Source organism: Xyrauchen texanus, chromosome 17 (genome assembly GCF_025860055.1).
Source record: "Xyrauchen texanus isolate HMW12.3.18 chromosome 17, RBS_HiC_50CHRs, whole genome shotgun sequence".
Classification (NCBI taxonomy): domain Eukaryota; kingdom Metazoa; phylum Chordata; class Actinopteri; order Cypriniformes; family Catostomidae; genus Xyrauchen; species Xyrauchen texanus.
In genome coordinates this window covers 4,517,848-4,534,548 of record NC_068292.1, presented here as the reverse complement: position 1 = coordinate 4,534,548, position 16,701 = coordinate 4,517,848, and positions in this window count along the sequence as shown.

The window sequence follows — 16,701 nt, the reverse complement described above, 5'->3', positions numbered from 1 at the left end:
GCACACATTGTACTACAATAATATGTACGCAACATGTATCTACATGTTTGCATTTTTGAGAAAATCAAGTTTAAAATTGATTAGTAAAAAAAAAGAAAGAAAGAAAAGGATATTGAGATAGGGCCATAAAACACTAAGTATGTTTTCACAAGACTTTTGAGTGCTTGATCTTGTAAAGCTTTTTTACAACATGTTGTGAAAACTATCCTGTCCATTCATTCACATAAAACAATACAATGATTTAACTTTTATAAAACACCTTTTGTTTTAGAAAGGCTGTTTGCAATGGAATGTCAATGGCCATGAATATTGATGTATTTCACTCAATGTGATAAAGGCCCACCCCCTAATGGGGCTATCAATGTGGAATGCCACTGTGAGGATTCTACAGAAAAGAATGTGAGGAGACTAAAAAAATGATATTACAACAGAGTGCACAATATAATTGATATTACTAACAGTTTAACTATTTTTTAATAGATTAATAAATTATTTACTCATCAGAAATCATATCGTGCACTGGATCAATTCGTTATTTAAAATGCAACCATTCATCATCAAAGCCATGCTCTTCTTTTAGGGAAAATTCTTCCTTACAGTCCAGCATCATCTAGGAGAGCTGCTTAGCGTGTGTAGTGTGCCATCTTCCAAAAGCAATGGCAAATCAATGAATATAATAAAGCTTGATGACATTTTTAGCACTAATGGGGGCTCATCCCAGGTAGTATGAATAGCATGCTCTGCTAATGGGTGTGCCAGGAACAGCGCTAATGAGATGAGACGGAAAAACCGTACCTACCTCTCATGAGGTTCATACGCATTACATAATCAGATAATATTTGTTTTGTATTTTAATTGTTACATGTGAGGGTGGTCGATAAGGAGGACATGGGAGGCAGCTTGCTTCACTCACAGGTAAGGATTTTAATGACCACAATTCATCACTCACAGCAATAATCTCTTCAGCTTCACAATAATAAACTTTTCATCTTCACGATAATAACTTTCTGGATCCAGGCGCTCTCTCCCGTCTTTTGGTTGTGTAGCTGCTTTTATAACGCTCTCCCCATGCACATTGGAATTAAAAACAGGCATTAGGCATAATTTAGCTCAGGTGTAAGCGCCCTTACCGCTTTCTCTCTTTCCGGATGGGCACTTGACCACGCCGCCGCCGTGATAGTTTACTGATAAACATAATATCCAAGTGCAAACTAGGAGTCCTGTGACATCATTGCACTCTTAGTACGTGTAGACTTCAGAGTCTTTTGAAATGAAGGCAGGAAGAATGTGTCCTTTGAATGAAATAATTTGCTTTGCTTGGGGAACTCTCTAGTTGCATATGACGTCAAGAACAATCATTCACATTGAGTGTGGGTCATAAATAAATGAAGTTTTGGGGTCCTTACACGCACACTGTGTGATCAGCTATGCTCTTCTATCATGTGCAGCAGAAGGGAGACACAACAACAGAACTGATCACTAACAACGCATCTCGTCATCATCCAGCCTTTGCACATTGCACAAATTAACAATTAGAAAGTTTAGGAATAGAATGAAAGTTTTAAATGATGAAATCATAAGCATAGATGGGACTCTAAAATATATTAGGTTATGTTAGAACATGATCATATTTCACTACAAAACCAAAATAAAAACAAAGTTGTAACTTGCTACATTTCTATGGATATTATAAAATAAAGAAACTTATTTTCAAATACACACAGAATTACAGAGGCCTTCTTTATGAGAAATGAGGGCTTTTTTATTTAATCAGAGAGCCTCAAAATAACATCTGAAAGTGAATAATTTAGGACAGAAATATTTTACAATTGACACTTTGCTAAGTCTGCTGAAGTTTTTTGTAAAATAAATTGTTAAAATATGCTGTACTTTGAAATCTGTGAAGACTATGAATCAGAATTGAGGCAAACTATTGTCAGTCACTTGAAAAGATACATTTGTAATTTGATGGCAATTACATGCCTGATAACATTAGTGAATGTGAACAGAAATGCTCATATCGTCTCAAAACACACTTTCCATGATGCTGTGAACATTTATTTACTATTGCCTTTACTAAGACCTGAATTAATACGTAAATTAAATAACATAAAAGTATTAGCTTTATTTTACCTTCGAGAAAATGTAGGTGCCCTTGCTGACATTATACATATTCATTTGGGAATGAGGGCAGACAGTTTAATCCATAGCATGCTCTGCTCAAGATTTATTTAAAGTAAAAATAAATAAATAAAACAAGAAAATAAAAACATTGCGTGAATCCTCTCTAGGTACCTTATGTCACTATAACAAGTGACCCAGGGGGTCACTATAATGTCTAAAAAATTTCAATTAAAACAACTCAAAATCACAAAAAGTAAGCTTGTCAGAGGAATGGCAGATGGTTGCTAAGATAGAATTGGTCAGAAACACATTTAAGGTGAGGCTTAGTGAAGGGTCAATTGCATTATACAAGGGATGTCCTGATGCCGAATTTGGTCCAATACTGCACTCGCATACTTATATTCTTATTCGTAAAAATGCTCCGATACCAAAACACGACACGTATAACATATGAATGCCATTGCATAAATATTGAACACAAACTACAATTGCAATATGTACTAGTGTGATTATTAAATTGCAAAGGCTGCAATTTAATGAAATAGTCTGCATGTGCTGCCTGCTTTAAAGTGAATGTGTGAAATCAGCCACTCATACACTGAAAAACACCTCATCATGAGCATCATGCACACGCTTGTGTGTAGTATTAGATAACCGAGAGCGAAGTGCACATTCACTCTACAGTTTCCAGCACATACAGACTACATATTTACAGTTTTAAAATGAATCTCAGCCTTTTGCGACCGGCTCATGAAGCGACCTGCTTTTCTGGAGGTGTGAAGCTGTTGTCAAAAACATTAAAACTGAAAGGGCTTTACTCTTTCAAGGGTTTTAAGCTCCATTTAAATGGAAAAATAAGACTTAAGAATTAAATCACTACAGTATAGTTCTTAGACTCTATGCATTCAGAACAATATGAATGAACAAATACAAATTTGAAAATAAACAATACATAGGTAAAACATTAAAGACACTGTTCTAATTGCGTACATTAAAATATGCAAATAAGTTCCACATCAGTGTGGGCCATGCTGTGACTACTTCTGATAGCAACAGCCAATCACATTGCTAGTATGGAAAGCCAGCAGATTTCAATGCCCACCTTACTGGAAAGGAATAAAGCATCCTTACAATTAGCCACACATTTGTTCTGAATATCCACCCTGAGTGGTTGGAGATTTAACAGAATACCAACCACATTTGTCCTGAGTCTTCGCTCCTGGAGACAATAACAGCCCAGCCAGCAATGACATGTGGGGCCCAGATGAGGGCTTCATGGGCGGCAAATGTGGGCCCCATTATGGGCTTGCACCCGGGATCCACATTGGGGCAAGCCGTGGAAGCCCAGACGTACTAAAAGTGGGACCTGCAAGGGTCTTAATTGGGCAATTCATGTCAGACCCATTTGGGCCCCACCTGCCCAAATGGGTCTAAAGTGGGCTTGCACCAGGGATCCAACCATGGCTACCCAGATGGGCTTTAAATGGGCTCTGTAAGAGTCTTATGTGGGTCCTAACTGGGCAATTCATGCCAGACCCATTGGGGCCCCACATGCTCAAAGGGGTTTAAAGTGGGTTTGCACCCAGGATCCAGCCGTGGATGCCCAGATGGGCTTTAAAAGGGATCTATAAGGGTGTTATGTGGGATCTTAACCGGGCAATTCATGACAGACCCATTTGGGCTCCACCTGCTTAAAGGGCGTTTAAAATGGGCTTGCACCTGGGATCCACACAGGGGGCCAGCCGTGGATTCCCAGATGGGTTTTAAGTGGGACCTGTAAGGGTCTTATGTGGGTCTTAACTGGGTAATTCATGTCAGACCCATTTGGGCCCCACCTGCCTAAAGGGGTTTAAAGTGGGCTTGCACCAGGATTCGACCGTGAATGCCCCTATGGGCTTAAAGTGGGCTCTGTAAGGATCTTATGTGGATCATAACTGGGCAATTCATGCAAGGCCTATCTAAGCCCAACCATGCCAAATGGTTTAAGGAAACAATCTAAGAAAAACTAAAAACGAAGAATGAATATAAGTCCAAGATAAATACAAGACACTTGACGCTTTGAACTGCAAGAAATATATTGTTATATTGAACAAAAATGATCTTTAAAATCATTTAAATGTCACAACATACCGGTAAACAAATCAAAAATATATTTTAAAAAAAAATCTCTGAAAAAAAAACATCTCTCCAAAAAATACATTAATACAAAATTTTTACATCGAACAACAAACATAATCTTTAAAAAACAATTTAAATGTCACGACATACCGGTAAATAAATAAAAAATATATTTAAAAAAAATCTCTGAAAAAAAACATCTCTCCAAAAAATACACTCATGGCGTCTGTGTGGTGGATGCTCCATTTTCTCTTTGGGCTCTTGCAGCCCTCTCCCCTCCATGGTCACGTCTTGGTAAACCACTTCCCCAGCGCCATTTCCACTTCTTTGCGGTTCACATTTTGAGTCATTGCATTACTCTTCAGTGCACCTAAAATCAAAGGAGCATAAGTCAATTTAGTAAGGTTCTTTTTTGCTCCAACTTGCAACTCTTCAAATCATTCAGTCAAGTAAAACACATTTCCACATGTGGTAAGCTAAAATGTTTGCCCTAGGGTGACATTTACCATGGAGTTTTATGCCTACCTATAACCCTTTTTCCATTACATGTTGAAATTTAGCCTCAAATGCGCACCAGATTTGAGCGACATTAGAAACGGTTTTCCATGAATATATCAACATTCATGAATTCTCCCGAGGCGACCCCTTGGTATGCATTATTTTAATGCACCATGTCGTTTTCTTACTAGTATTACTAGTGTGTGCTAACTTACAGGAGCAGTTTTGTGTCCCCACAAACTACTGTATCACTTTGGATAAATAAAAGAAAGGCCAAAGACAAGTTTCATTGAGCAATTAAAAAACTGAATTTACAATAGAAAACTTCAAAAAGACGCAGATCTTTGAAGCACAGCTTGCCCATCCGTCCAGTCACGTTGTACTGCCGTTGCAGTTCTGGCACCATTAGGAACTTCATCATCCTCCTGGTGGCATCTTCTAGTGAGGAACCCCCTATGTCTGCAACCATGGCAACCTTAAGAGTATACAGTAATAGAGCACAGTACATTCAAAGTCACAGGAAGAAAACACCATATTAAGTCAGTAAATATCATAAAATATTCTCTGTCCCCATTACATAGCCAACCCCGACCCCCCAATAATTATATTGAAACGTGTTAAACCAATTATCTGTTTGATAGCATAAAATACCAGTTCCCTTAAACCTACAAGGTTACGGTCTATAGGCCATATTCACAATGCCAGTCTTCCCTTTTCAGCATAGAGCTTCACAGTCAAACTGCCTCAAGGGGGTGATCTACTACAGAATGACCATGATCATGTCCATGGGGAAATTAAGACATTTTTCATCAAGCATAATTTTGTGTAGAAGTCCACCCTCAATATTTTTGACTGGAAGTTATTTTGGCACTTTCCAGTAGGGGTGTGCCAAAAAGTCGATTATTAGATTAATCTTGATCCGACACGTGACGATTCGATTAAGATTCTTAAACTCTTGATAATCAACTATATATGATTAAAATATACTATAACAAAAAAGCACTTAACAGTATCAAATTGGAGGATAGAGTGTCAGTAATGTATAATAAGATTAAACATAAAATTTTCAGTTAAAGGTATTTCATTATTGAATTGAGAGATGCCATTGTCTAGCTGTTTAGTTTAATTAATATCTGTGTAATCAAATTGATGATAATCGCTAATGAAGGCAAATTGCAGAATTAAATAATAATTTTTGAATACAGTTAAATAGGCACAAGTTAATTTTCATTTGACCACAGTTACAATATTTACTTGTCTAAGATTCCTCAGTCAGATTATGTTAACTTTAAGAATTACGGTGAAAAAACGAGACAACACAGACTCATATCAACAACAATACTAGGCCATCTTGGTTAATGTTTCAGAAAAGTTCAAATGAGAAGAGTTACAGTGTTTCCTTTAGGATTTTTTTAGCAGTGGGGGCAGGTCTGTCCAAACAAAAAACACCCCTGATGCTGAGCATATGCTTGCTAAATGGTGCCCCTGGAGACTCTTCCTTAAGTGTGTTTTCACCTATACAATAATTTAAAAAAATGAGTGATGTGAGGGATTATTGATAGTCAAACAATCTTTTGGGTGCCCGCAGCCCGCTCACAGTGTGAAGCGCGTTTCGCGCTATTCTCCGATATGCCCGCTCGCGGTGTGTTTTTACGCTTGTCCACGCAATTCTCCGACTTTGACATGCCCGCTCGTGGTGTGTTTTTTACGCGTGTCCGTGCTATTTTCCGACACGCGGTGTTCTTTATCAATCAACCAAAGCCGGTCGTGAGCGCCACCTTCGCCATCTTTCCATTCACTTCACTTTTGCTATTTAACCAGAGCGAATGAGGCGAGTCGCCTTTGGAGAGAAGTGTAAGTGACCGCTCGGCTAGTATCGATACTTCGTTAAATTAGTATTAGTACCGTTCAGATATTTCAGTATCGATATTTATCGAAATATCGATATTTTTGACAACACTAATCAGAAGAAAGAAAAAGAAAACACAGGAAAACAAGAGGATCTGGCCCCCAAAAACTTACCACTGCAGACATGAATTCAGGGTCTGAGAACTTCTCATTCATGGAGATAACGTCCTCAACGTTGGCCAGGGGGAAAACAGCGCCATCCGGTATTGCCATGACTGGCATGGAATCTTTTTTGAGCAGTGTGTTTAGCATCTGCCCATGCAGCTTCAGTATGTCCTTCACTTCTTCTAGCACTGTCACTAGTGTGATGAACATTGCTCTATCAATGTTTTGCGGGGCTAAACTTTGGCCACGCAGTAACTGGGCTGCTCTGTGGCCAGGAGACGGGGTGGGGCTGCCGTCAAGTAGGCTCATGCTGAGGCCACTTGTGGGGGACCCACAGGGGTTTCTCGGGGTCAGACTCTGTCTTGCTGGGCTGACCCTGGTTACCTGTACAATTTGGAAGCAGAAACTTTGACTTTAAAGAACATTTCAATACCTCTAAACGAAAACAAAAAAACTAATACAAATACTGAAATGGCAGATCTACAAGCTCATAATGCATTGTAACATCAGGCGTTGTGAACTCGCTCACCCTCCCAGAAACGTTGGGGCTGCTCCCAAGCTGGATCCACTCCCACTGCGGGATCCGCTCCTCTGGGATCTGCTCCGCCTCCCGGAACCATGGGCTGCTCCGCCTCCCGGTGGCGTGGGGCTGCTTTCCCTGCGAGATCCGTGGGACCTGCTCCTCTGGGACCTGCTCCGCCACCCGAAGCGTGAGGGCTGCGGCTTCTCCTCTGGGACACATGAGGGCTGCAGCTTCCCCTCTGGGACACACGAGGGCTGCCGAGTCCCCTCTGGGACACACGAGGGCTGCCGAGTCCCCTCTGGGACACACGAGGGCTGTGGCTTCCCCTCTGGGACACATGAGGGCTCCGGCTGGTCCTCTGCACAATTTGAAAGCAGAAGTACAGCATTAACACCATTTCAATATCCTAAGAGGAAGAAATACCGGTAACACTGCAGCAAATTAAAAACACAACACTACCATTAAAAACTAACACATATATATATATGTGTGTGTGTGTGTGTGTGTGTGTGTGTGTGTGTGTGCATGTTTGTATTCAGATGAATCTACCATATCAACCCTTTGACTTTGACCTCTCTGCTCTCCCTCACTCTACTCTCTTGCTCTTACCAGGATGGTAAACAAATTGCCCCTTGGGGATAAAGTTTTTGTATTGTATATATAACTATATCACACACACAAACATACATGCACGCACACACTTGGGGCTTAAGATATTTTAACATAAGTTTAGCGTTAGTCATTTTTGTGCAGCTTCATTTCCTTATCATACTTACATAGCCTCTCTTATGTCCTTCTCCATTAACAAAACAGTTACAGATAGAGGTTGCACAGGTTGAATAATACTTAAATATCCATTTAGCAGCTACAATGGGAACGTTAATTAACGTTAACGTACTGGTAGCTATTTGACTCCTTCCAGTGTTACTAAATTACAGAAATCCATTGCACACAGGAAGCAATGTGAGCGGCATTAATAGAATATCTAAAATATCATTATGTTGCGACTGACACTGCTCCACTGTAGCCTACTACATGATGGAATTATTTACTGTAGACCAACACATCATAGACCGGGTCTTGTAGCGCACTGTGAGTGGTTAATGGTGATCTGCAGGGTATGCGGTTAGATTGGCTTAACAGGATTGATGCTGACTTCTGTGCTGCAGGGAACATTGTTCTGTCTCAGCTTAGGATACTTAGACTAGCCTACTTTTTTACATGATATCACCAAAGACTGTTGCGGAGCTTTAGAAGTTAAAGGAGCTGTATGTAAGATTGTGGCCAAAACTGGTACTGCAATCACTTTCAAATGACTGTAGAGCGTCGTATCCCCTCCCCCTCCCCCCTGACTCGGGGTTGCCAGATAGGTTGCAGGATCCAGCAGGAACGTGTGTAGCTGCAGCTGTGGTAACTAGAGCAGAGCTGGCAACCCGGATGCCGCAACACTACTGACTCTGTGATTGGTAGATAGGTGGAGGGTGGAGCATCAGACCAAAACACAACATGACAACATCAACATCAGTTGAGGGCTGCAACTTCACTTTTTAAATGACAATATCCTGGCCGGATTACTGTTGTCAGTGATATAAGTATTTGAAATTAACATGATTTCTTAATGTCTAGTGACATATCAGGGCCATTTTATGATTAATTGAAATACATTTCTTACATACAGCTCCTTTAAAGAGCTTTATAATTCTACAGAAATATAGGCTACATTGTCGAAATACAAAATGCAGCAATTTAGCCTTCGTGTAGGTTGCTTTAATTAAATCATACAAGTCTGCAGATTCACATTTCAATAACTATCGGCTTTCATTGGAAGATTAGGCTACTGAAATCGAGTTTGCCTTTTACCAGAGCTAAGCATCTCTATCATTGGGCGACAAAACGTAGCCTAGGCCAATGGTTCTTATACTGGGGATTGCGACCCCCAAGGAGGTTGCAAGACGCTTCCGATGGGCATGAGATGCTCTCCATATGATTGTTGAGCAAGAGAAAATGAAGATTTGAATAAGGTGTCTTACAATATTAATGTCTTACAATATAGCCTACTGAATGATCGAAACCGCATATTAGAACTTTCTGTCTGACACACCTTATAAACAATCGAATGCAAAGAGACAATGTATCTTATCGTAGGCTACGTTTTCAGTGAGAGATATTTCCCCTCTGTGACAGAATGCTGCAGATTCACGTTAAATTGTGAATGGATAAGCTATTATCTGACAAAAGGTTTAAGAACCACTGGCTAGGCGATATGCGGACAATCACTCAATGATCAATGGATGGGTCAGTGCATCAATTAAATTAAAAATAAATTAAATCCTGACCATATAGCCTACTAGATCTACATTTCTCATCGAAGGAGGGACATTTTCATTTCTCCTTTTTGTAGGTCTCGTTTCACTTAATCACTTCACACACTTAATCACTATCCCTGTTTTTTGTCCGGGCTTCACCTGCACCTCACACTTTCTTAGACACAAACGCCTCGGGAGGGTAGGTGGCAAGACATCTCGCTCGATGTCCGCTTCCTCCTCACTGGAAGCCAGCCGGGGTTTTGGTGCTCTATATTCAGTTAAAAGCATACATTTAAACTTTTACAACAAAATACACTGAAAAAAGCAGTTTTTTGTTACAGGTGTTTGTTAGAGGCATACTGATCTAGTTTTGGACTCTAAAATATTGACATCGATATTGCTTTTTATGATTTATTCCCACCAAAAGAGTTTTTTATACTGTATGTGGCTCAAGGCATTTTTCTAACAACTGCCATATTTGAGGTAAATGAAAAATGGAAATGAAAGGAAAAGGAAAAGTTTTTTGAACCTGGACCTTATTTCTAGCACGAAATAAGTTCATAAACTCACCTGGAGAAGTTTGGAGTCACCTGATGTCGCTCAGCAAGAAATTTACATCCATCTCAATGAGTGCTATTCCAGCAAAACGGTAGAGGTCAGGGCCAGTAACATTTCAGCCTAAATAAAACATTATCAGTAACAACACGTCTTCTTTTCACCAATATGTAGTTATACATTGCTAGTGCTATCCCTTGTTGACTTGGAGCGGCTTGGTTGTCTTCCAGGGCTTTTAAATTTTTTTAGCAATCTAGCCTGAGGTTAGCTCTAGATAGCTTTGGGTTGACAGAAGACATCGATGACGTCACTTCCACAAAATTGTGCACAATGAAGACGTTCTACACATCCTCAAAATCATATATAAATATAATAAAGAATAAACCAGCGCACCCGACAGACAGTGCTTGAAGTATTTATTTTTGGATTTCCTCATCGTGAGGTGGTGGCGGCAAGAAATAACGCAGTGGCAGCCACCACCGAAATCTCTATGGAGGTAAAACCCTGCATATGTAAGAAATTGACAAAAATGGCCAAAATGGGTTAAATAAAATATCCACCCAAATTCTGAATACTTTAGAGCCCTCCTCTCCCTGATTGGGAACTTTTATCAAATATCAAATGTAAACAATATCAGTTGTGGGCTACACCTCTGCTTTTGAAATGAGAATATCCTGGCTAAACTACTGTGATATAAGTCAGTGATATAAGCATTTGAAATTAACATCATTTGTCAATGTCTTGTAACATATCCGGAGCATTTAAAGGAAAATTTAAGGTCGATGTATGGAAACGTACGCCATATTTATGAACAACAGGGTACACCTCCTCCTGTCGCTCTCCTGGCTGGCAAGACCTTAATGAAATTAAACAAAACTTTTGCAAATCAGTGTTCAACAGGAGCTTTCAATCAATAAAAAGATAAGTAACAAATAAACATAAAATAACCAGCTTACATGACACTAAGTGTGTGTGTGTGCGCGCGTATGCGCGCAGAGCACACAGGGACATTAGCGTCCATGAGAAGCAAGGCTCACGTCACGTGTCACTCAGCAATATGCCATTGCCTAGTTCTTCCAAGATCAATGCCAGAGCACGGATGCCGATGTGTGAGGAGGGAGAGAAAATGAGTTGGGCAGCCCAAAGAACTGTCTGTCAAAGTTTGCAAACAATTTCGTAGTTGCAAAACCACTGGTGAAAGTCTGATGTGGCAGGCTAAAGAATATCCCGATATGATTACGGCGTTTCACAGACTGGCGTTCACGGCGCAGCCGACTCAAGCCGGAGCACAGCCTGTGCTCAATATATAATATATGTCTTTGCTGAGCACAGCCAACTGCTGGGCGTATGTCATCACTCACGTAGCCAATGCGTTGCGGCTCTTTCTGTTCGGCTTGAATGAACGCCAGTCAGCCGCGTTTCCATTACCCTTAAAATTGCGCAAATTGAAATTGCGAATTGAAAATACGCACAATGGAAACACGTCCATTTCGCAAAAACTCCCGTTTATCGCAAAAAAGTGTACAAGCTCGTAATGAGGAGGTTTTTCAGGCAATTCGAAAAAGGAATATTTTGCAAAACTGCAGTGGAAACAGGTTTTGCGCATTTACAGTCATTTGACTTAGAAGACGCGGTGTGTTTGGGGTCCGTGTCCGCAAATAATAATTATCGTCATTAGTATAACATTTAGGCCTATTAGGCTACATAGAAGACGCTTTTATCCAAAAAAGAAACAAAGAAATTTGTCACATCTCATTCATACAGGTTGGGCAATAATAATAGGGCTAAGATTATCACAAATAAACAAGATTTTGATGCATATCCAAGTGTTTGTGCGGAGTGTGGAGCGCGCACTGGATGGCAGGGAGGCGCGGGCGCGAACACTTGCATTTTCCTATCAACAGTGGAAACAACTTAAAATACTCTATAATTTCTGGTCATACAGAAAATAATAATACATTATTCGCAACTACTTTTATTTGCGTAAACTCACAATAACAAGAAAACGTTGTGCTTTTGTAAAATAAAATAAAACAATCAGGCGCACTTTGGTCTCCGTGAACTGAAGCGCGAGAACTGAAACAAAATATAGCCTATGTAGGCTAAAGCTTGAAATGTCCACTTTAAAACGAACAAATTCGAATCGAAAGCTAATACCTTCTGATTATGTAATCCGTATGAAAGGTGCATTTCTCTCTAAAGGTGCATCCGGAGATGGAGATATGTTTTAGCCGACATGATTTAGGAAAACAATAGTTTATTAATAAACAATTAAAATGCCTCGTTATTTTTTCAGACACATTTATTATAGCCTATAACTCACCTATAAATCACCTTTCTGTAGGCTGTGGTTATATGGCTCTTCTCATTCAGCACTGCGGGAAAAATATAATTTCCAGGTTCTAATTTGGCCTTAGAAAACCAGTAAAATCTAAATTTTTTCCATATTAATTTGTGAATATTTTAAATGTTTAATAAAGGGGCAAAAAGTCATAAACAAATATCTGAAAATTCGTCAATATTTTTTGGCGCAGCATTTGGTGTACAGTTCGAATTAAAATTTTGGTGTTCAACTTTGAAAATTTTGTTTTGTTGTGTTTTAAAAATACAACAACCGTTCATTTTTCGTTTTGCAATTACGGATTAAATAAGGGGAAACGAATGGACACAAAAGTACACTGACCGTTTGGACATAATACGCAACAGAGTTCTTTATTAAATTCATAAAAGAAACAATAATTACAGGAATAGCCTAACTGGACTATAAACCTCAAAGCAATGCCACAATAAAGACCTCGGAGCAAAAATGAGGGAGAAACACCCAGGAACTCCGTGTCTTTCCCTGCCATTAATGCTTGGATAACACACTACGTCTCCTTCCATTAATAATAATAATAATGTCTAGTGCGGTGGCTGTGATATAGGCTATAAACCTACCAACGTCCGTTGCTATGATTTTTGGAATGACTTATCGCGTGAGGAAAAAAAGACGTTTTAGTCGCATAACATCGGTTAATGGAAACGCCGTCATTTCGCAATAGTTTTTTATCGACATTTAGAAAAAAATCGCAAAAGTTTTGCGCAAATCTGTAATGGAAACGCGAGTGAAACACTGTAATCATATACTGTAATGTATATCGAAATATCGGAAATGTGTTTAAAACTCATATCACCGTTATTGAATAAAAGTCTATCGTGATATATTAATTATTGTCCAGCCTCTCCCGCTGTTTTTCCTTTTGGTTAGATTCTACATCAAATTAAACAGCACAGACCACTGTACAATTTGCAGTGTTATTTTTCTGGCAACATAATATTTCAACTTACCTCAATTGTGAATGTCTTGAAGTTCTCCTCAAAGTCACAGCTAGCAGTGCTTTCCGAACGGACTGTTAACGATTTGACTTTTGAGCGCGAAACCATAGCGCGAAACAAGGCCTTTGCATACAGGCCCCTTATAGATGTCCTAAGAACTGCCTGACCAAATAACAATTAAATACAGTAAAATTCGTAAATTAAAGGATATGTGAGAGAATTAACAAACGTTAACTGCTTCGATGGCTTCATTATGAATGAGCCTAATTAGGTGTTGTGTGCATAACAGGCAGTGGTGGAAAGAGTACTGAAAATCTGTACTCAAGAACAAGTACTGTTACATTGCTAAAATATTACTCTATTACAAGTAAAAGTAATGGTGTTAGAGTAAGGTTTTACTCAAGTAAAAGTACAATTTGTAAAAAATAAATTAAAAAAACTAAGCGTATTAGTTACTTTTAACCACTGTCACCGTCACTTCTCCAGATCTAGGGCTGGATGTGTGTTTTCCTTTACCAAAAGTTAAAACGCCAAATCATTAATAATTGATAAGATACAAAACATGTGTTTTTCCCTATTTTTTTCTCAAACAGATACTACCTTTTACAGCCAACACATCAGTGGTGTAGCTACACCTTGATAGAAACATGTTACTCCTTGGTCAAAGGACATCTAACAACACAGTGGAAGACAGATTGATGATGAGGCCTCCTGCAAGTCCTTTTCTAACAAATATTGAATTACAATTTGCTAATAAATGCATCATATTCATGTCCATAAGGGACTAGCTGTATGTGAGCTATTTGGCCTCATCTTCAAAAATGAAGTACCGTAAAACTTCGAATAGGATCCCGGAGTTTTATTTGACCAAATAGACCATTGGGACAGGCATCTATGGGATGTGGATAACCGTATGGGGTTATTTGTAGGGATGACATTGATTTTGTACCGATATCCGATATACCAATATTGTCCAATGCTTAATTTCCGATACCGATATTAGCCGATACAGATACCGAATCATATGATTGTTTATAGGCTTACTGCCCACTGTTCCATGATATTGGGGATTTTAATGTTTTGAAGGACTAGCCAGCAACCGGTAGGCTAACTGGGGTGCGGTGCTTACTACACCTTCGAGAGATGCCAACTGAACATTTCATTGACTGAGATAAACTGAAAACAAATAGCCACACAAGAACAAAAATTCAACTCATTCCACTCATTGGGGCTTAGAGCTGCCCTGCTCAAGAATTTATTTACTCTACAAACCCTGTGTTTATGCTGGTTGGCCAACAACCTACAGCAACACCCAAATTTTGTCTGCATTCGCTTTGAGAGGAAACAAGCTTTCCAATAAGGTATAAAATGACATACTTTAGTCATTTTAAACCATTTCAAAAACCGATACCGATTACCGATATTGAACTTTAAAGCCAATATCGGCCGATAATATCGAGCATCCCTAGTTATTTGTCTAAATATGTGTTTCTGCCCCAAGGGACAGGCGTCTGGGACTGGGCTATTATTTGAAGTGTTAGCCCTAGCCCTAACCCTAACCCTAACCCTAACTTTGACCTATTTTGATGTTTTTTACATTTTTGGGAAGTTACATTTTTCATTTTCTGCACGACTAACAAAAATGACTGATGGATTGTTTTGGCAAAAGATCTACATGTATGCAATGTTTGTCTTTGGTGACTAGCGTGACTTGAAATGTATTGAGTTACAATTACTCAATCTCAACATGCTTGATTAGCCTACATGTAGAGTTACTATACTACAAGTTACTAAAAACTGTACAGTAAGTACATAACTCAATAGGCCTACATAGTTACTTTGCGCCTCTGCCATGCAGGACCCATGTGTTCCCAGTTCAAACCCAACTTAGCACATAAATATGCCATGCAGGACCCATATATGCGTTCCCAGATCAAACCCATCCGGCCATCCCCACTCAGCCCATAAATATGCCATGCAGGACCCATATGTGTTCCCAGTTCAAACCCATGGCCACTTGGCCCATAAATATGCCACGCAGGACCCATTTATATGTTCACAGATCAAACCCATGCCCACTTGGCCCATTAATATGCCATGCAGGACCCATATATGCGTTCCCAGTTCAAACCCATCCGGCCATCCCCACTCAGCCCATAAATATGCCATGCAGGACCCATATGTGTTCCCAGTTCAAACCCATGGCCACTTGGCCCATAAATATGCCACGCAGGACCCATTTATATGTTCACAGATCAAACCCATGCCCACTTGGCCCATTAATATGCCATGCAGGACCCATATATGCGTTCCCAGTTCAAACCCATGCCCACTTTGCCCATAAATGTACCATGCAGGACCCATATATGTGTTCCCAGTTCAAACCCATGGCCACTTGGCCCATAAAAATTCTATGCATGACCCATATATGTGCTCCCAGTTCAAACCCATGGCCACTTGGCCCATAAATATGCCATGCAGGACCCATATATGTGTTCCCAGATCAAACCCATGGCCACTTGGCCCATAAAATGCCATGCAGGACCCATATATGTGTTCCCAGATCAAAACCATGCCCACTTGGCCCATAAATATACCATGCAGGACCCATATATGTGTTCCCAGTTCAAACCCATGCCCACTTGGCCCATAAATATACCATGCAGGACCCATATATGTGTTCCCAGTTCAAACCCATGCCCACTTGGCCCATAAATATACCATGCAGGACCCATATATGTGTTCCCAGTTCAAACCCATGCCCACTTAGCCCATAAATATACCATGCAGGACCCATATATGTGTTCCCAGTTCAAACCCATGCCCACTTGGCCCATAAATAAACCATGCAGGACCCATATATGTGTTACCAGTTCAAACCCATGCCCACTTGGCCCATAAATATACCATGCAGGACCCATATATGTGTTCCCAGTTCAAACCCATGCCCACTTGGCCCATAAATATACCATGCAGGACCCATATATGTGTTCCCAGTTCAAACCCATGCCCACTTGGCCCATAAATATACCATGCAGGACCCATATATGTGTTCCCAGATCAAAACCATGCCCAATTGGCCCATGCCTGTCCCTTATGGGGCCCATGTAATCAGCTCATATGGGCTTCCTATGTGGGACTCATACTACAAAACCTACATGGGACCTGCTGATTTCACCCAGCCAAAGCCCATGCCCACACAGTAACCATGGAACCCATACTTAACCCATTTGGGCCCCACATGTCATT